The 22,077-nt window shown below is 40.3% G+C and overlaps 1 pseudogene; it reads left to right on the top strand.

The window, feature by feature from the left end:
* The first annotated feature begins 3,863 nt into the window (after nt 1–3,863).
* Nip7-ps11 (nucleolar pre-rRNA processing protein NIP7, pseudogene 11) lies at nt 3,864–5,145 on the top strand (annotated as a pseudogene).
* Nucleotides 5,146–22,077: the final 16,932 nt, after the last annotated feature.

Raw genomic sequence — 22,077 nt, 5'->3', positions numbered from 1 at the left:
CAAAACAACAATGGCTTATGCACTAATATCAAGAATCAGCAAATGGGATTTCATAAAACTGCAAAGCTTCTGTAAGGCAAAAACACTATTGGTAGGACAAAACGGCCAACAACAGACTGGGAAAAGATCTTTACCAATCCTACAACTGATAGAGGGTTCATATCCATAATATACACAGCACTCACAAAGTTAGACAGCAGGGAGAAAAATTACTCTATTGAAAAATGGGGTTCACCCTATTGAAGTAATCAAAGAAAGGACTGAAAGAGCTTGAAGGGGCTTGAGACACGATAGGAATGACAATGCCAAGCAACCAGAACTTCCAGGGACTAGGCCACTACCCAGAGACTATAATGGACTGACCCTGGGCTGCAATCGCATATGTAGCAATGAATAGCATTGTAAGAACACCAGTGGAAGGGGAAGCCCTTGGTCCTGCCAAGAGGGGAGGGCAGTAATAGGGGGAGGATGGGGAGGGGAACACCCACATAGAAGGGGAGTTGGAGGGGTCATGGGGATTTTAGCCTGGAAACCAGGAAAGGGAATAACAATTGAAATGTAAATAAGAAATCCCCAATTAATAAAGATGGAGAAAAAAGAGAAAAAAATGGGGTTCAGTGCTAAACAACGAATTCACAGCTGAGGAATGCCTTATGGCACAAAAACACCTAAAGAAATGTTCAACTTCTTTAGTGATAAGGGAAATGCAAATCAAAACAAGCCTGAGATTCCACTTCACAACAGTCAGAGGGGCTAAAATCAAAAACTCTGGCTACAGAAGATGCTGGTGAGGATGTGGAGAAAGAGGAACACTCCTCCATTGTTGGTAGGATTGCAGACTGGTACAACCATTCTGGAAATCATTCTGGAGGTTCCTCAGAAAATTGGACATTCCACTGCCTGAGGACCCAGCTATACCTCTCTTGGGCATATACCCAAAAGATGCTCCAACATAAAACAAAGACACATGCTCCACTATGTTCATAGCAGCTTTATTTATAATAGCCAGAAGCTGGAAAGAACCCAGATGCTCTTCAACAGAGGAATGGATACAGAAAATGTGGTACATCTATACAGTGGAATACTACTCCGCTATCAAAAACAATGTCTTTATGAAATTCATAGGCAAATGGATAGAACAGGAAAATATCATCCTGAGTGAGGTAACCCAATCACAGAAAAACACACATGGTACACACTCATTGATAAGTGGCTATTAGCCCAAATGCTCGAATTATCCTAGATGCATAGAACACGTGAAACTCAAGAAGGATGACCAAAATGCAAATGCTAAACTCCTTTAAAATGGGAACAAGAATGCCCTTGGGAGGGAATAGGGTGGCAAAATTTAGAACAGAGGCTGAAGGAACACCCATTCAGAGCCTGCCCCACATGTGGCCCATATATACATATACAGCCACCAAACTAGATAAGATGGATGAAGCAAAGAAGTGCAGGTCGACAGGAACCGGATGTAGATCGCTCCTGAGAGACACAGCCAGAATATGGCAAATACATAGGCGAATGCCAACATTAAACCACTAAACTGAGAATGGGACCCCCGTTGAAGGAATCAGAGAAAGGACTGAAAGAGCTTGAAGGCTCTTGAGACCCCAGATGAACAACAATGCCAACAACCAGACCTTCCAGGGACTAAGCCACTACCCAAAGATTATAAATGGACTGACCCTGGGTTCCACCTCATAGGTAGCATTGAATAGCCTAGTAAGGGCACCAGTGGAAGGGGAAGCCCTTGGTCTTGCCAAGACTGAACCCCCAGTGAACAGGATTGTTGGGGGGAGGGGGTAATGGGGGAGGATGGGGATGGGAACACCCATCTAGAAGGGGAAGGGGAGGGGTTAGGGGGATGTTTGCTTGGAAACCGAGAAAGGTAATAACAGTGGAAATGTAAATAAGAAATAACCAATTCAATAAAGATGGAGAAAAGGAAAAAAAAGAAAAAGAACTTCTGCGGGAATCACCATCCCTGACCTCAAGCTATATTACAGAGCAATAGTGATAAAAACTGTATGGTATTTGTATAGAGACAGGCAGGTAGATCAGTGGAATAAAATTGAAGACCCAGAAGTGAACCCACATACCTATGGTCCCTTGATCTTTGACAAAATAGCTAAAAGAATCCAGTGGAAAAATGACAGCATTTTCAACAAATGGTACTGGTTCAATGGGCAGTCAGCATGTAAAGAATGCAAATTGACCCATTTTTATCACCTGATACAAATCTCTAGTCCTAGAGGATCAATAAGGTCAAGATAAAACCAGATATACTGAAACTAACAGAAGAGATAGTGGGGAAGAGCATCAAACACATGGGCACAGGGGAAAATTTCCTGAATAGGCATATGCTCTAAGATCAACAGTAGACAAATGGGATCTCTTAAAATTGCTAAGCTTCTGTAAGGTAAAGGATACTGTCAATAGGAAAATATGGCATCCAACAGATTGGAAAAGATCGTTACAAATCTCACATGCAATAGAGGGTTAATATCCAATACATACAAAGAACTCAAGAAGTTAGACTCCAGAGAATCAAATAACCCTATTAAAAATGGGGTACAGAGCTGAACAAAGAATTCTCAACTTTGGAATATTTAATGGCCCAGAAGCTCTTAAAGAAACATTCAACATCCTTAGTCATCAGGAAAATGCGAATGAAAACAACCTTGAGTTTACAGTTCACACCAATCAGAATGACTAAGATGAAAAACTCAGGTGACAGTAGATGCTGGCAAGGATGTGAAGAGGAATATTTCTCCATTATTGGGCGATTACAAGCTGGTATAATCACTGCAGTTATCAATCTGGCAGTTCATCTGAATTGGACATAGTACTATCCTCTAATATAACAAGGATATATGCACCACTATATTCCTAGCAGCCTTACTTATAATAGCCAGAAGCTAGAAAGCACCCAAATGTTCTTCAACAGAGGAATGGATACAGAAACTGTGGTACATTTCCATAATCCAGTACTATTGCAGAGGCCAAGAAGTGCTTGCTGACAGGAGCCTGATATTAATGTCTCCTGAAGATGCTATTCCAGAGCTTTACAGATACAATGGGGGTGATTGCAGCTAACCATGGGACACCAATGGTAGAGTTAGAGAAAGAACTGAAGAAGCTGAAGGGGTTTGGAACACCATAGGTAGAAAAACAATATCATCCAACCAGAGCCCTCAGAGCTCTTAGGGACAAAACCACCAACCAAAGAGTACACATGGAGGGACCCCTGGCTCTAGCAGCATATGTAGCAGAGGTTAGCCTTATCTGCCAACACTGGGAGGAGAAGCCCTTGGTCTTGTGAAGGCTAGATTCCCTAGTGTAGAAGAATGCCAGGGCATCAAGGCAGGAGAGAAAAGTGTTAAGGGGCACATCCTTATATAAGCAGGAGGAGGGGGATGGGAGAGAGGGTAACCAAAAGGGAGATAAAATTTGAAAAGTAAATACATAAAATATCCAATAATAAAATAAAAATTCTTAACCAATTTTTCTAAAGAAAATTTGGTTCAAGAAGGACACAGAGCATATAATACTGTGTTTCTGAGACTGATGTAACCGATAATTTGTTGTATCAGTGCATGGGGGAGCTCAGGTCTCTAATCCCAGCACTGCAGAATATAAGACAGAGCAATCTTTATTACTTAGAGGTCAAAATCATCTACATCAAGAATTGTAATATAACAAAAAAATATGTTTCTGTAAATCCAATAGAGGGGATTCAAAAAGTTCATTTATTGAGTTTTCTACTCTCCCATGGTCATTGGTTTCTCCCTGAAGACCTGCCCAGGCTCTACTTCAAGATGAGCATAGTTGAAGGGACTTTTAGCATTTATGGACAAACGATGAAGTTTGTAATCAACATTCCAAGAAATGTGAAGCCCCCACCTGGGTTATTATGTCTTCACAAAGATGGGTAATACAACTTCTATTTGGAAAGATAGAATTAAGCCAGGACCAGCTGATTCAGTGTCCAGGACATGTATAAGATGCTACCAGACTTTTAGTGTAAGTCATTCAGGCTGAAACCTCAGCACACACAATGCACTACCTGTCAAATCAAAAACCAAGGAGTATTTGATCATAGTCCATAGTCTTGGAGTGTAGTGCCAGGGAAATGTTAGTAATCTCCTAAAACACAGACAGAAGCTAATCTGAAACAGGTTAAATCAGGGTCTTCAATCTATTCTAGCTTGTTCAGGCCCCTCCAACACACCACATTTACCAGCACAGAATGATTAAATCAAATTTGATACCAGGGCCAAAAGGAGCACTCCTTTTCTGATGTTAAAGGGTAACCTTGCCTATCCCTGGTTGATTTGAATTCATCAGTCCAGTGTCAGACTTTGACACACTTTTTGCCTTTTCCAGAAGGCTGAAGTTTTCTCTCTGTATTGTTTCTAGGTTTAAAGAAAATGTTTCTAGTCATGTCTTGCCTATAATCCGTTTTCAAATGACCTTCCTTACCACAATTAGAATATCTCCCATTAGGCATGAAGATCCCGGGAGCCAAGCTAGGGAAAAAAGAGGCCATTCACTGAAAAACAGTCCTTTGACTGAGAAAGATGCCTGGGTTCTGCTTGAGAAGATTGCAAAATACATTGGAGAGAATCTACAACTCCTACTGGACAGACTGCATGGCACCTACTGTTTCCAGCTCCACAAAGACCAAGTGTATTATGTGAGTGAGATGAGCCCTAAACTGGATACCAACATATCCAGAATAAGCTAGTGTCCCTAGGGACGTGTTTTGGAAAGTTTACTAAGACTCACACATTCTGGTTGCATGTTACAACACTGGATTACCTTGCACCCTATGCCAAGTATGAATAAAGCCTGGAAGCCTGGAGCAGAGCATTCCTTCTTGTGTGGAAAACATGTGTGAAATTCTGCCTGAGTCGAATCACTGAATACACGTCTCAGTACAAGGGAGTAGTGGTTTATTCCATGGCAGATGTTCCTTTGGGTTTTAGGGTGGCAGCGAAGTCTACCCAAGAGTGCAGTAAAGTGGACCTCATTGCAGTGGTCGTGTTCCATCAAGCAGATATTGGAGAGTATGTATGTCAAGAAGAGACACTGATTTACAGTAGTCATTCCAAGAACATTTTGCTGTGTGAGAGGACTTAGCTTTGTTTCCTATATGCTAGCCTTCATGTTAAATCAGGATAACACTGAGATATGCAGCTTGGATTCTTATCAACAGAAATGGCTCAAAAATAGGGTTTCTGGAACTCTAGAATCAAATCCAGGTGGATAACAAAGGTAAGGCCAGCTCAGGTTACTTGGCAAGTTCAAGGCTATCTTGGGCTACCTAGTGAGATTTTTCTCAAAAATCTAAAACATGCAAAGCAGAACCTGTTGTGTTTGTGTGAACAAATAGAGTGTTTCTATTTTGTATCTACATCATTTTGTTTGAATCAGGAGACTTGTCCTGAGTGACAGTTTCTGAGATACTTCAGTGAAGACAGAGGTAATCTTACTGTTACCTGTGAAACCACTTTTCCAGGATGATAATAGCACAGTGGACTTTAAGGATAGTGTGCCATGCCTGTGGTTTTACATATGAAGTTTAATAAATTTTAATGGTTTAAAAAATATCTGCCATTTTGATTTTTCTTAATACCTTTAGAAATTACTTCTATCATATTATCACTATAAAGATGAGATCCAATATCAGCTGTATCTCTAATATATTCATCTATTGGGGCTGATCTTGCCTTTACATGTCTAATCACACCCTTCAATCTGAATTTCAATTTTCAAAAGCCAAAGATTCAATCAGTGTTTTATGACTTCTGAATCTGATATTATTCTATTATTGCTGAAGTCAATCTTTGCGAAAAATCAGGGAAGACTTCCTTTGGACCCTGTATAATTACAATAAATAACACAGACCTCTCTCAGGACCATTCAATTTTGTCCCAAGCATTTAAAGCTGCTAGACTAAATTGCATCAAACTATGATCATCAAAATCAAGCTGGCTTTGTAATTCAGCATTGTATGATTAAAAAAAATTCAAGGCATTGAACAAATTGATTGTGTTAGATGAGAAAAAGTTCTGTTATGTTCATGAATCAGTTGAATTAACATAGTAAAATAACATATATCCTACTACAAGTACTATAGAGATTCAATGCAATGTCTATCAAAATTTCCTGGATGGCTGTATGTAGCAGAATGAAGCCCAAGAAGGAAAACTAAAATTTGGATGGTTCATTCCTTCTAAAAAGGAGAACAAAATACTCATAGGAGGAAATACAGAGACAAATAGTGAAGCAGGGACCTAAGGAAATGTCATCCAGAGACTGACCCACCTGATGATTCATCCCATATGCTTCCACCAAACCCAGTCACTATTCCTGATGCCAAGAACTGCTTTCTGACAGGAGCCAGAGAAGGGTATCTCCTGAGAGGCTCTACCAGAGCCCTACTGATACAAATGAGGGTTCTTGCAGATAACCATTGGACTGAACACAGGAGCCTCAATCTCCATAGAGTAAAGACTGAAGGAACTGAAGGAGTCGGCATTACCATAGGAAGAACAACAATATCAACCAAACAAATGCCACCAGATATCTCAGTGACTAAACCACCAACCAATGAATACTTATAGAGGGACCCATGACTCCAGCCACATATGTGGCAGAATATGGCATTGTCCAGCATCAGTGAGAGGAAAAGCCCTTGGTCCTGTGAAGGCTTGATTCCCCAGGGTGTTGAACTTTGAGTAGGGGGTGGGAATGGGTACATCCTCATAGGAGGGTGAAGGGGGATGCGGTATAGTACAGAGGGGAAAGGGGATAACATTTGAAATGTAAATACATAAAATATCCAAGAAAAATAAAATTATTGAAAAATCTAATAATACAACTAAAAACAAGACATAGATGTAAATAGATAACTCAGAATAGACAAGAATTCAAATGGCTGAAAATCACCTAATGAAATGTTCAACATTATTAGATATCAGGGAAATGAATATCAAAACTACTTTAAGATTCCATCTTACATCAGTAAGGATGGTCTAGATCAGTAACATGAGTGAAAGCTACTGCTGACTAGGATGCAGTGCAATAAGAACACTCCTGCATTGCTGGTGGCAGTGACAATTTTTACAGCCACTATGTAAATTACTGTTGTCACTCCTCAGAAAGATAGGACTCAGTTTACCTTAAGTTACTACCTCTATCACTGCTGGGCAAATACCCAATAGATGCTTCTTTCTACCACAGGGATCTTGGTCAACCATATTCATTGCTTCTTTATTCTTCAAGAACAGAAATTAGAAAAACCTAGATAACACTCAATAGAAGACTGAATAAAGATAAGGTGGTACATTCACAAAAGAGAGTGCTACTCTGCTGTTAAAAATAATAACAAGAAAGCCAGGACACAAGGCCTGGACGAATGTACCCTGCTCCAATCCACATCCAGATCCAGTGCTTTGATACCGTCCACCCCACAACCTACTAAATCTACCAGCTACAGGACATCATGGAGGAGTCAGTCTTAGAGTGTTTCAGAAACCAGAAACCTTTAACCAAACCAATGACTCCTTGCAGTGAAAATGTTCATATAAAGCTGTTTGGATTTATACACACACACACACACACACACACACACACACACACACACACACACATATATTTTGGAAGTTTGGGGCCTCTCTTCTGGCTTCATTAGGTTGTCTGTTTCCTCAGACTGTTTCTGATGTTCCTTTTTGACGTCCAGGGCAAGGAATTATGTCCACTTTGAGAGGAAGCCACAGTGCCTCCAACAAAGCAAATATTTCTTCTTTACTTTTGGTGATATTCACTTCACCAGTCAACAATCCTCTCTTTTGATATCTGCGGTCAGTATAAATGTTGGCTATGGTCCCCTTTGCCAACTTCAAAACCTGAGTTAGAGCTGTCATCTCAGCCTTTTAGACTGCTGTGCCTGACAACAGAGGAGTTGCCCAAACAAAAGAGTCCATGTCAACCATTGCCATCCCTGCATACTTAATTTTGTTTGGTTCTAGATATGCTCCAATCTATAGAGCAAACCTCCTGTGCATTTGAAGATAAGCTAGGTAGCAAGGGGACTGGGTTTAGGGCAGATGATGGGTTATATGTTATGTGAAGGGGTTGCAAAAGTAGCACCTGGAAGTACACCAATCTGGCATTGTACTGCCATTTGTCAAGAGGATTCTCGAGGCTCACTACAATACCATGGTAGGTGGTGATAGCAAATTTCTGTTTTACAGTTTCCTTGTCAGCATCCTTAATGAGAAGGACAGTAGTAGATCCAGAGGCAGGCTAGCCATCCTTGGGCCACCAGGCTCAGTTTCTCAGATATATAAGCCCTGTTCTTTTCCATGGCCCAACTGTTGAGTGAGAACCCCCTAGGCTATCCCTTCAATTTCACCTATGTACAGGTTGGAGGGTATGTGTATATCCAGAAAGGCCTGGCCCAGTGACTCCAACAAGACTTTTTTCAAGGTATTAAAAGCCATGTCTATCTCAGAGATCTATTCTATCATATCTTCTTGACCCTTCGGTGGCCTCATAGAGTGGTTTGATTATCTCAGTGAAACCTGAAACCTAGAGTCTGACAGATCCCAGAAATTCCCATACTTTCTTCATGATGGGATGGATGCTAAGGATGGATTGCATCTGGGCATTTAACATTATGTGTTGCCCCCCCTTGAATATGAACCCAAAGTAGGTGACCTCAAGTTGACAAAGCTGGGCCTTCTTAGCAGACACTTGTTTGCCCAGCTGACTCAGCTCCTGTAGCAGGTCTCATGTGAACTCCTGACATGTCTCCAATTCAGGAGTGATATGTGAATAATCCCTGTTCTAGACTCTCTGGACATTGGGTATTTCCCAATTCTGACTTGGGTAACTTCACCCTTCAATTGGACTAGAACTGAGGTACTATGATGGGCAAGTCCTTTTGGCACCTATTTTTTAATTTTAAAATAAATCTTTTTTTAAATTATTAACTTGAGTATTTCTTATTTACATTTCGAGTGTTATTCCCTTTCCCTTTTGGCACCTTTTTTGCGCATACCTCAAAAACTTCTTCCAGGAACCTCTGAAGGGAAAGAGAGTCTTAGAGGGGTGGGTGTTTGTTCCAGGGGTAAAGTGACAACATGGATGGAGCCATACATATCTAGCATTTATACTCCTTCTGAGTCAAAGTGGTTGTGAGCTCCCATTTGGTGAGAAAATCTCTTCCATCAGAGAGTATGGGCAACCAGAAATATACATGAATGAATGGATTATCTGACCTACTCCAAAATCAATCTTTCTTTGCTTAGTCCATGGACAGGTCTTGGTGTCCATTGCCCTGTACCTGTGTTTTTATTTGAAATTGGCCCCAGTGCTTGTTTCAAGACAGAATTTTGTGACCTGTGTCCACCAAAATTTTCTGGCTTTCCCCTCCTCCTTTTGTTTACCCAGGGCTCATGGAATGGGGCTGTGCCACAAGGCTCTCAGTCATATAATTTTTCCCATATGAACTTATACAGTAGTTGCTTACCAGCAAAACCATCCAAGCACTGAATCTCCAAAGAGAGATCAGGGCAGTTTCTTTCCATTTGTTCCTGGGTCAAATGTAGTCTAGGTTCTATAGGCTTCGGGGAAGTCTTCTAGATATTCTATAGTGCTCTCATTACTTCACCTGGCTACCTTACATAAATTTATAGGCCAAATTGATAGCAGCTTCTCTGAAGCATCTAGGATTTGGAAGTTTACCTCAGGAATCAATTACACTGGAGAGGAGTTTTAAATTACTCAGCAAGACCTCAGAAAGAACTAGGCAGGAGTTACTTATTCAGCTATGAATCTCAGAGTCTAAAATCATTCTTTGCTCTAGAGTGGATTTTAGAGAGGCTAGAAGCTTCCAGCTCTAGGCCTATGATGACAAGTGGAAGCAGAAAACCTCAGAAATGACAATAAATACAGATGAATAATAGTTATTTTTACAATAAGAATACCAGAAAGTCTGCAACAGCTCTAAAACAGGTGTGACAGTTGAGTTGCTCCATGCACAGGTCAGACCCACTGCTCTGCATTCACCAACAGAGGATGAATGACTCTGGGGAAAGCAAATCCCACTTGTCCCTTAGATAAAGCATGCCCATTTATTTCACTGTTTTTCTCTTTATGTGTTTTTATCTGCTGATACACAGCCATTTCTGCCATTACAAGATGTAACAAACATTTGACTTTCCTTCAGACAGAGCTGTAGCTTCAGCACCATCTTGGTTTGGGGCAGTCTCCTGAGTGTCTGCCATCTTTGTTGTGGTCATATAAAGTTTTCCTATGCTATTTCATCTGCACCATTTTAACTGAGGCAGGTCACATGACGACTGATAGCTTCAGTGCCTTCTGAATTAATGACAGTCCCATGACCGGCCACCATATGTATTATAGGCAGTTTATACTCACTGCCTCTAGAATAACCTGGCCTAGAGTCTGATTTCTATCCTAAATTGGTAAATCATTATTTTAATATTGATTAAAAGATTTACAATAGGAAAAGTTATAGACAACTGCCTTAAGATAAATACTGGGTGACTGAAGCTCCCGGAAGGGGCGGCACAGGTCTTCCTGGTTGCTGCCGCTGCAGAGAGCCCCTGGGCAGCACCCCAGGAGCGAACCTGAGCCTGGGACCACAGGTAAGACCAAATTTTCTGCTGCAAGAAAGCTGCCTGGTGAGCTTGGGACACACGGAAGCAGAATTTCTCTAGGACCGGGCACGTTCTGTGTTTACCGGAAGTCCCACACCCGCGGATCCCGGCCCGCAGCAGCTCTCTGCTCCCAGACCCGGTGAGAGAGAGACCCAACCGCCTCGTCAGGTGGGCACTCCTGAGGCTACAGAGCGGAAGAGACCACCAATACTGCTCACCCCTGCCCACATCCCTGGCCCAAGAGGAAACTGTATAAGGCCTCTGGACTCCCGTGGGGGAGGGCCCAGGAGTGGCAGGACACCTGCCTGAGACACCGCCGGAACCTGAAAGAAACAGACCAAATAAACAGTTCTCTGCACCCAAATCCCGTGGGAGGGAGAGCTAAACCTTCAGAGAGGCAGACAAGCCTCGGAAACCAGAAGAGACTGCTCCCTGCACACACATCTCGGACGCCAGAGGAAAAAGCCAAAGACCATCTGGAACCCTGGTGCACTGAAGCTCCCGGAAGGGGCCGCACAGGTCTTCCTAGTTGCTGCCGCTGCAGAGAGCCCCTGGGCAGCACCCCACGAGCGAACTTGAGCCTCAGGACCACAGGTAAGACCAAATTTTCTGCTACAAGAAAGCTGCCTGGTGAACTCAAGACACAGGCCCACAGGAACAGCTGAAGACCTGTAGAGAGGAAAAACTACACGCCCGAAAGCAGAGCACTCTGTCCCTATAACTGAATGAAAGAGGAAAACAGGTCTTCAGCACCCCTGACACACAGGCTTATAGAACAGTCTAGCCACTGTCAGAAATAGCAGAACAAAGTAACACTAGAGATAATCTGATGGCGAGAGGAAAGCACAGGAACCCAAGCAACAGAAAACAAGACTACATGCCATCATCGGAGCCCAATCCCCCCACCAAAACAAACACGGAATATCCAAACACACCAGAAAAGCAAGATCTAGTTTCAAAATCATATTTGATCATGATGCTGGAGGACTTCAAGAAAGACATGAACACACTTAGGGAAACACAGGAAAACATTAATAAACAAGTAGAAGCCTACAGAGAGGAATCGCAAAAATCCCTGAAAGAATTCCAGGAAAACACAATCAAACAGTTGAAGGAATTAAAAATGGAAATAGAAGCAATCAAGAAAGAACACATGGAAACAACCCTGGATATAGAAAACCAAAAGAAGAGACAAGGAGCTGTAGATACAAGCTTCACCAACAGAATACAAGAGATGGAAGAGAGAATCTCAGGAGCAGAAGATTCCATAGAAATCATTGACTCAACTGTCAAAGATAATGTAAAGCGGAAAAAGCTACTGGTCCAAAACATACAGGAAATCCAGGACTCAATGAGAAGATCAAACCTAAGGATAATAGGTATAGAAGAGAGTGAAGACTCCCAGCTCAAAGGACCAGTAAATATCTTCAACAAAATCATAGAAGAAAACTTCCCTAACCTAAAAAAAGAGATACCCATAGACATACAAGAAGCCTACAGAATTCCAAATAGATTGGACCAGAAAAGAAACACCTCCCGTCACATAATTGTCAAAACACCAAACGCACAAAATAAAGAAAGAATATTAAAAGCAGTAAGGGAAAAAGGTCAAGTAACATATAAAGGGAGACCTATCAGAATCACACCAGACTTCTCGCCAGAAACTATGAAGGCCAGAAGATCCTGGACTGATGTCATACAGACCCTAAGAGAACACAAATGCCAGCCCAGGTTACTGTATCCAGCAAAACTCTCAATTAACATTGATGGAGAAACCAAGATATTCCATGACAAAACCAAATTTACACAATATCTTTCTACAAATCCAGCACTACAAAGGATAATTAATGGTAAAGCCCAACATAAGGAGGCAAGCTATACCCTAGAAGAAGCAAGAAACTAATCGTCTTGGCAACAAAACAAAGAGAATGAAAGCACACAAACATAACCTCACATCCAAATATGAATATAACGGGAAGCAATAATCACTATTCCTTAATATCTCTCAATATCAATGGCCTCAACTCCCCAATAAAAAGACATAGATTAACAAACTGGATACGCAACGAGGACCCTGCATTCTGCTGCCTACAGGAAACACACCTCAGAGACAAAGACAGACACTACCTCAGAGTGAAAGGCTGGAAAACAACTTTCCAAGCAAATGGTCAGAAGAAGCAAGCTGGAGTAGCCATTCTAATATCAAATAAAATCAATTACCAACTAAAAGTCATCAAAAAAGATAAGGAAGGACACTTCATATTCATCAAAGGAAAAATCCACCAAGATGAACTCTCAATCCTAAATATCTATGCCCCAAATACAAGGGCACCTACATATGTAAAAGAAACCTTACTAAAGCTCAAAACACACATTGGACCTCACACAATAATAGTGGGAGATTTCAACACCCCACTCTCATCAATGGACAGATCACGGAAACAGAAATTAAACAGTGATGTCGACAGACTAAGAGAAGTCATGAGCCAAATGGACTTAACGGATATTTATAGAACATTCTATCCTAAAGCAAAAGGATATACCTTCTTCTCAGCTCCTCATGGTACTTTCTCCAAAATTGACCATATAATTGGTCAAAAAACGGGCCTCAACAGGTACAGAAAGATGGAAATAATCCCATGCGTGCTATCGGACCACCACGGCCTAAAACTGGTCTTCAATAACAATAAGGGAAGAATGCCCACATATACGTGGAAATTGAACAATGCTCTACTCAATGATAACCTGGTCAAGGAAGAAATAAAGAAAGAAATTAAAAACTTTTTAGAATTTAATGAAAATGAAGATACAACATACTCAAACTTATGGGACACAATGAAAGCTGTGATAAGAGGAAAACTCATAGCGCTGAGTGCCTGCAGAAAGAAACAGGAAAGAGCATATGTCAGCAGCTTGACAGCACACCTAAAAGCTCTAGAACAAAAAGAAGCAAATACACCCAGAAGGAGCAGAAGGCAGGAAATAATCAAACTCAGAGCTGAAATCAACCAAGTAGAAACAAAAAGGACCATAGAAAGAATCAACAGAACCAAAAGTTGGTTCTTTGAGATAATCAACAAGATAGATAAACCCTTAGCCAGACTAACGAGAGGAGACAGAGAGTGATTAACAAAATCTGAAATGAAAAGGGAGACATAAGTACAGATTCAGAGGAAATTCAAAAAATCATCAGATCTTACTATAAAAACCTATATTCAACAAAATTTGAAAATCTTCAGGAAATGGACAATTTCCTAGACAGATACCAGGTATCGAAGTTAAATCAGGAACAGATAAACCAGTTAAACAACCCCATAACTCCTAAGGAAATAGAAGCAGTCATTAAAGGTCTCCCAACCAAAAAGAGTCCAGGTCCAGACGGGTTTAGTGCAGAATTCTATCAAACCTTCATAGAAGACCTCATACCAATATTATCCAAACTATTCCACAAAATTGAAACAGATGGAGCCCTACCGAATTCCTTCTACGAAGCCACAATTACTCTTATACCTAAACCACACAAAGATACAACAAAGAAAGAGAACTTCAGACCAATTTCCCTTATGAATATCGACGCAAAAATACTCAATAAAATTCTGGCAAACCGAATTCAAGAGCACATCAAAACAATCATCCACCATGATCAAGTAGGCTTCATCCCAGGCATGCAGGGATGGTTTAATATATGGAAAACCATCAACGTGATCCATTATATAAACAAAGTGAAAGAACAGAACCACATGATCATTTCATTAGATGCTGAGAAAGCTTTTGACAAAATTCAACACCCCTTCATGATAAAAGTCCTGGAAAGAATAGGAATTCAAGGCCCATACCTAAACATAGTAAAAGCCATATACAGCAAACCAGTTGCTAACATTAAACTAAATGGAGAGAAACTTGAAGCAATCCCACTAAAATCAGGGAATAGACAAGGCTGCCCACTCTCTCCCTACTTATTCAATATAGTTCTTGAAGTTCTAGCCAGAGCAATCAGACAACAAAAGGAGATCAAAGGGATACAGATCGGCAAAGAAGAGGTCAAAATATCACTATTTGCAGATGACATGATAGTATATTTAAGTGATCCCAAAAGTTCCACCAGAGAACTACTAAGGTGATAAACAACTTCAGCAAAGTGGCTGGGTATAAAATTAACTCAAATAAATCAGTTGCCTTCCTCTATACAAAAGAGAAACAAGCCGAGAAAGAAATTAGGGAAACGACACCCTTTATAATAGACCCAAATAATATAAAGTACCTCGGTGTGACTTTCACCAAGCAAGTAAAAGATGTGTACAATAAGAACTTAAAGACACTGAGGAAAGAAATTGAAGAAGACCTCAGAAGATGGAAAGATCTCCCATGCTCATGGATTGGCAGGATTAATATAGTAAAAATGGCCATTTTACCAAAAGCAATCTACAGATTCAATGCAATCCCCATCAAAATACCAATCCAATTCTTCAAAGAGTTAGACAGAACAATTTGCAAATTCATCTGGAATAACAAAAAACCCAGGATAGCTAAAGCTATCCTCAACAATAAAAGGACTTCAGGGGGAATCACTATCCCTGAACTCAAGCAGTATTACAGAGCAATAGTAATAAAAACTGCATGGTATTGGTACAGAGACAGACAGATAGACCAATGGAATAGAATTGAAGACCCAGAAATGAACCCACACACCTATGGTCACTTGATTTTTGACATAGGAGCCAAAACCATCCAATGGAAAAAAGATAGCATTTTCAGCAAATGGTGCTGGTTCAACTGGAGGGCAACATGTAGAAGAATGCAGATCTATCCATGCTTATCACCCTGTACAAAGCTTAAGTCGAAGTGGATCAAGGACCTCCACATCAAACCAGACACACTCAAACTAATAGAAGAAAAACTAGGGAAGCATCTGGAACACATGGGCTCTGGAAAAAAATTTCCTGAACAAAACACCAATGGCTTATGCTCTAAGATCAAGAATCGACAAGTGGGATCTCATAAAACTGCAAAGCTTCTGTAAGGCAAAGGACACTGTGGTTAGGACAAAACGGCAACCAAGAGATTGGGAAAAGATCTTTACCAATCCTACAACAGATAGAGGCCTTATATCCAAAATATACAAAGAACTCAAGAAGTTAGACCACAGGGAAACAAATAACCCTATTAAAAAATGGGATTCAGAGCTAAACAAAGAACTCACAGCTGAGGAATGGCGAATGGCTGAGAAACACCTAAAGAAATGTTCAACATCTTTAGTCATAAGGGAAATGCAAATCAAAACAACCCTGAGATTTAACCTCACACCAGTGCGATTGGCTAGTATCAAAAACTCAGGTGACAGCAGATGCTGGCGAGGATGTGGAGAAAGAGGAACACTCCTCCATTGTTGGTGGGATTGCAGACTGGTAAAACCATTCTGGAAATCAGTCTGGAGTTTCCTCAGAAAATTGGACATTGAACTGCCTGAGGATCCAGCTATACCTCTCTTGGGCATATACCCAAAAGATGCCTCAACATATAAAAAAGACACGTGCTCCACTATGTTCATCGCAGCCTTATTTATAATAGCCAGAAAATGGAAAGAACCCAGATGCCCTTCAACAGAGGAATGGATACAGAATATGTGGTACATCTACACAATGGAATATTACTCAGCTATCAAAAACAACGAGTTTATGAAATTCGTAGGCAAATGGTTGGAACTGGAAAATATCATCCTGAGTGAGCTAACCCAATCACAGAAAGACATACATGGTATGCAGTCATTGATAAGTGGCTATTAGCCCAAATGCTTGAATTACCCTAGATCCCTAGAACAAACGAAACTCAAGACTGATGATCAAAATGTGAATGCTTCACTCCTTCTTTAAATGAGGAAAAAGAATACCCTTGGCAGAGAAGGGAGAGGCAAAGATTAAAACAGAGACTGAAGAAACACCCATTCAGAGCCTGCCCCACATGTGGCCCATACATATACAGCCACCCAATTAGACAAGATGGATGAAGCAAAGAAGTGCAGACCGACAGGAGCCGGATGTAGATCGCTCCTGAGAGACACAGCCAGAATACAGCAAATACAGAGGCGAATGCCAGCAGCAAACCACTGAACTGAGAATAGGTCCCCTATTGAAGGAATCAGAGAAAGAACTGGAAGAGCTTGAAGGGGCTCGAGACCCCAAAAGTACAACAATGTCAAGCAACCAGAGCTTCCAGGGACTAAGCCACTACCTAAAGACTATACATGGACTGACCCTGGACTCTGACCCCATAGGTAGCAATGAATATCCTAGTAAGAGCACCAGTGGAAGGGGAAGCCCTGGGTCCTGCTAAGACTGAACCCCCAGTGAACTAGTGTATGGGGGGAGGGCGGCAATGGGGGGAGGGTTGGGAGGGGAACACCCATAAGGAAGGGGAGGGAGGAGGGGGATGTTTGCCCGGAAACCGGGAAAGGGAATAACACTCGAAATGTATATAAGAAATACTCAAGTTAATAAAAAAAAATGAAAATAAAAAGATAAATACTGGGTAACTCAGATAGGCTTAATAAATACTATCTCTCAATCAGTTAAGAAAGCTGGGAAATGTAACGTTAAATGTTTAAAGTTATTAGGACAGACAGAGAATCCAAAATTATAACAGTTACAATCCGCCTTCCTCCATCAAGGTCTCCAAGAAGATGTAGGCACAGTGACAAGATTGCCTAGATTGTGGTATGGTAACCACTGAGAAACAGTATTCCATTGCCTTGCTGCTGCCAGGGCTCAGCCCACACTGCTGTCAAACTGAGGATTCAAGAGAGTTAAATGTCTCATATTGCCTAGGACAAGGTGAGCCATTTTTCCAAAGTTACTACTCCACAGGAAAATTCTTCTCCTCTTCTGGGCCTAATGACCACACTAACTCTGCCCAAGTTGTGATGGAGACCACGGGGACTTGGGAAAACTGTCTAGGTAGTAGACTATTGGCCAACTTCTGTCATTTTAATTAATGACATTTGATTATAATTTATTTTCCCCAAATTTCTGACAGTTAAGCTAACTATACCCACCAAAACTAGATAAAATTGATGAAGCTAGGAAGTATATGCTGACAGGAACTGGATATAGATCTCTCCTGAGAGACACAGCCTCTAGCTGCTTACTCCACGGTAATCCACAACCTTCTTATCTCAGTATTCAATTCCTTAACTAGTTAAGAAAACCAGATCTCTTTCCAAAAACAGGCAGTGTTGCCGTACTCACAGGCTTCAGGATAAAGGATACACAATTTCAGTTGCAACCTTTCACAGATATAACCTTCTGTTACTTCCTTTTCTAAACTCAGTTTCCAGTGACTAATGCTTCATATTTTCTCCACTTGTTATGCTACTGTCCTAACATTAACCATTAGAGTTCTTAAAAATAAGCCTAATTCTAATAAAACATCACACTATACAATCCAACTTTTATATCACAAGTCCAAATTTAAGTTTCTTTTGATTGCCTTTAAACTATAGACTTAAAGTGTTTTTGTGCTACATCTACACTATCAGTTGTCATAGTTACAAATATGTTTTCCTTTGGTTGCCTTTTAACTATAGACTTAAGATATTTCTCATTTTAAACTATGTGATCAATTATCACATTTACAAGGTTGTCATCTACACAATGGAGTACTGCTCAGCAATCAAAAACTATGACTTCATGAAATTCATAGGAAAATGGATTGACCTAGAAAATATCATCCTGCATGAAGTAACCCAGTCACAGAAAAACACACATAGTATGCACTCATTGATAAGTGGATATTAGCCCAAAACCTAGAATTACCAAGATGCAATCCATAGACCACATGAAGCTCAAGAAGGGTGAGTAAAATGTGCATTCTTCACTCCTTCTTAAAAGGGGGAACAAAAATATCTATAGGAGTTGATATGGAGGCAAAGTTTAGAACAGCGAGTGAACATACAGCCATTCAGAGCCTGCCCTATATGTGGTCCATATATATATATATATATATATATATATATATATATATATATATATATATATATATATATATATATACAGCCACCAAAACTAGATAAAATTGATGAAGCTAGGAAGTATATGCTGACAGGAACTGGATATAGATCTCTCCTGAGAGACACAGCCAAAGTGTGTCAAATACAGAGGTGAACACTAGCAGCAAGCCACTGAACTGAGAATGGGACCCCCTTTGGGAGAATTAGAGAAAGGATTTGAAGAGCTGAAGGGCCTTGCAACCCCATAAAGAACAATAATGTCAACCAATCAGAGCTTCCAGGGACTAAACCACTACCCAAAGACAATGCATGGACTGACCCAGAGCTCCGACTGCATACGTAGTAGAGAATAGCCTTGTTGGGGATCATCATGTGTAAGTGGAAATCCTTGGTCCTGCCCAGGTTTACCCGCAGTGCAGGGGAATGTCAAGGGGTGCTAAGGGGGTTGTGTGAGGGAGAAACAAACTTATCGGGGAGGGGGAGTGGACAGGAGGCTTATGGAATGGAAACTGGGAATGGGAATAACATTTGCAATATAAATAAAGAAATAAATAAAAAAAGTACAAAAAAAGATTATTTCTCATACTAAACTATATGATCAATTATCATATTCACAAGGATGTCAAATTTTACAGTTTCCTTTAATTGCCTTTTCAGTACATACTTCAAAATGTTTCCTATTATACTAAATTTATATATATCCAGTCTCCTAAACAGAAGTAAAAGTGCTTCTTGCTCCATTCTTCCAAGAAAGGTTTTTGTCTTCCCTAAGCTTAGCTTAAAGACTGCTCATGCTGTTAACAAATGTGTCTCTTTTGCAAACTTATAATCTTCAAGAAACACAATCATGTGTATCTCCCATAGACCAAACAGACTCCATCTGGACAAGTAAATCTGTCAATCAGTAGTCTTATGTTTACATTTTGACCTATTCCAGAGGGTGGGTTTCCTCCCCTGTTTTCTGGGATTGAGACTTTCCTCACCTCAACAACCAAGATCTAAGGGTATCTAAAACATTTTTTCTAAACCTAATTAATTCTTCTTTAGGTAGAACTAAAAAAAATTCTTTTGTCCCAAATGTACTTATCTTTATTCTCTACTATATATAATTTACTATGAAAAAAATCTAATAATATCACACACACACACACACACACACACACACATACACACACAGTGTTCCCAGTGAGTATATGCTTCATATATCCTCTACTTGTTATGCCACTGTCCTAATATTAACCAATAGAGTTATTATGAATTAGCCTAATCCTAATAAAACATTCCACTATATGATCCAAGTTTTCACAAGCTCAAATTTTCCCAGTGCTAAATTTATACTATAAGCTGTCATACTTAAAATATAAGTTTCCTTTGGTTATCTTTTCACTATATACTTAAGGTATTTCTCATGCTAAACTATATGATCAATTGTCATCTTCACAAAGTTGTCAAATTTTCCAGTTTCCTTTCCTTGTCTTTTCAATACATACTTCCAAATGTTTCTCATTATACTAAAGTTATATATAATCAATCTCCTAGACAGAAGTAAAAGTCCTCTCACTCCTTCTGTTCCAGGAAAGGTTTTATCTTCCCTAAGCTCATTTTAGACTGTTCACTCTGTTAATAAATGTATCCCTTTTGGAAACTTATAAGCTCCAAGAAACACAATCAAACCTACCTCTCCTTGACCAGTCAGACTGTGTAAGTAACATGTCTATCAATAGCCTAAGTTCCCACATGTGATCTGTTCCAGAGGATGGGATTCCTCTCCTGTTCCCTGGAATTGACACTTCCCACACACCAACAACCGATATCTATGTGTTTCAAATGTACTCCTAGGAAAACTTCTTTTCTCCCAAAATCACGTAACTTTATTCTCTACAATATACAATATACTACTACTACTGCTGCTACTGCTCCTGCTACTGCTACTACTACCATTACTAGTACTATTACATACAGATACACACACACACACACACACACACACACACTCACACACACACACACACACACACACACACACACACGTTTCAGCATCTTGTCAGATCCAGGAGATTACTTAAAATCAACATGCATGACAGTTCCAGAGAAGCAACCAACATACTTCACTCTACTCTCACAGGCACAGACTCTTCAACTGCACCTGCTCCTTCTACCTACAGATGGTTCCACAGTCCATGAGTACAAGGAAACAACCAACTCTCCTAAGACTGGATCAACATCCCCATCCATATTTTCTTTGGTTTCCGAGAGATACATCAACCCAAAATCAGCAGGAAGTAGGTAAAGATTATGATGACCCTATTCCTGCTCCACCATCGACTCTCTAATTTTTCCTTTTATTTTAAATTCATCCATGATGAAGGAATGTTAGCATTCCCCCTAGGCTCCACCCAACAGTTACCTGGCAACAGTCAGGTAGGCATGACTCATTATAAAAAGAACTGCTTGCTCTCTCTCTCTCTCTCTCTCTCTCTCTCTCTCTCTCTTCCCCATTCCCCCTCTTTTTCCATGTGTTCCTGTCCAGCAATTCTCATTCTTTTTCTCTCTTTTCCCTCTTCCTCCCTTTCTCTCATACTCTTTCTGTATATATGTCTGTCGTTTTCTGCCTCTATTCCCCTCTATTCCCTACTCAACTCCACTTCCTATGCTCTGTATAAACCTGATTCTATACTAATGCTATATTAAACTGTACATGTAGTATATCTATATCTATTTACTAATATCATCTATCTACATACTATATATAAAGTATACACTAAACTATATAATAAACCCAAAGAGTCTGTATTTGAAATGGCTCTATCTACTTCAAATTAAGAAAAAAACATAAAAGTTATGCCTTCCAGTTTTAGACTTTACTTAATTCCAGAGTTAGTCCATATGGGAATAGGAGTGGCCATCACCAGTGTACCTTGCATATTGTGATCAATCTTACTAAGGTATGACAATGCAACCCAATAGGAGGAAAGGGGTCCCCAAAGCAGGCAAAAGAATCAGAAAAATGGAGCATGTAATTATAAAAACAATCAATGTGTGTCCAGCTAATCAGTATTTGTGGTCTAACATGCTCCCATGGTTTCTGTGGCTAGCGGGGTTCTGAAATGCCCAGATCTTCTCAGGCAAACTGTATCCTTTTTAAATCCTGCAGAAAACTGGCTGCTGTTCCCCCAAGTCCCTGTCACCCCATGAAATGATAATTCCAGAGACTTGTAATTTATCAGCCAGATTGATAACAGTAAATTCTCAACCGCCAAAATGCCTAAACAAAGAACTGAAATCTCAGTGGATATAAATACAAGCTACACACCCAGATGAGGCAAATGTACCCTACATTATTCTATTGCCCTTTCACAGCTACCTGGGGCTCTTTTA

This window comes from Rattus norvegicus, chromosome 2 (assembly GCF_021556685.1).
Source record: "Rattus norvegicus strain SHRSP/BbbUtx chromosome 2, alternate assembly SHRSP_T2T, whole genome shotgun sequence".
Classification (NCBI taxonomy): Eukaryota; Metazoa; Chordata; class Mammalia; order Rodentia; family Muridae; genus Rattus; species Rattus norvegicus.
Note: the sequence above shows the minus strand (reverse complement) of the source record. Positions and strands in the feature narration are given on the sequence as shown.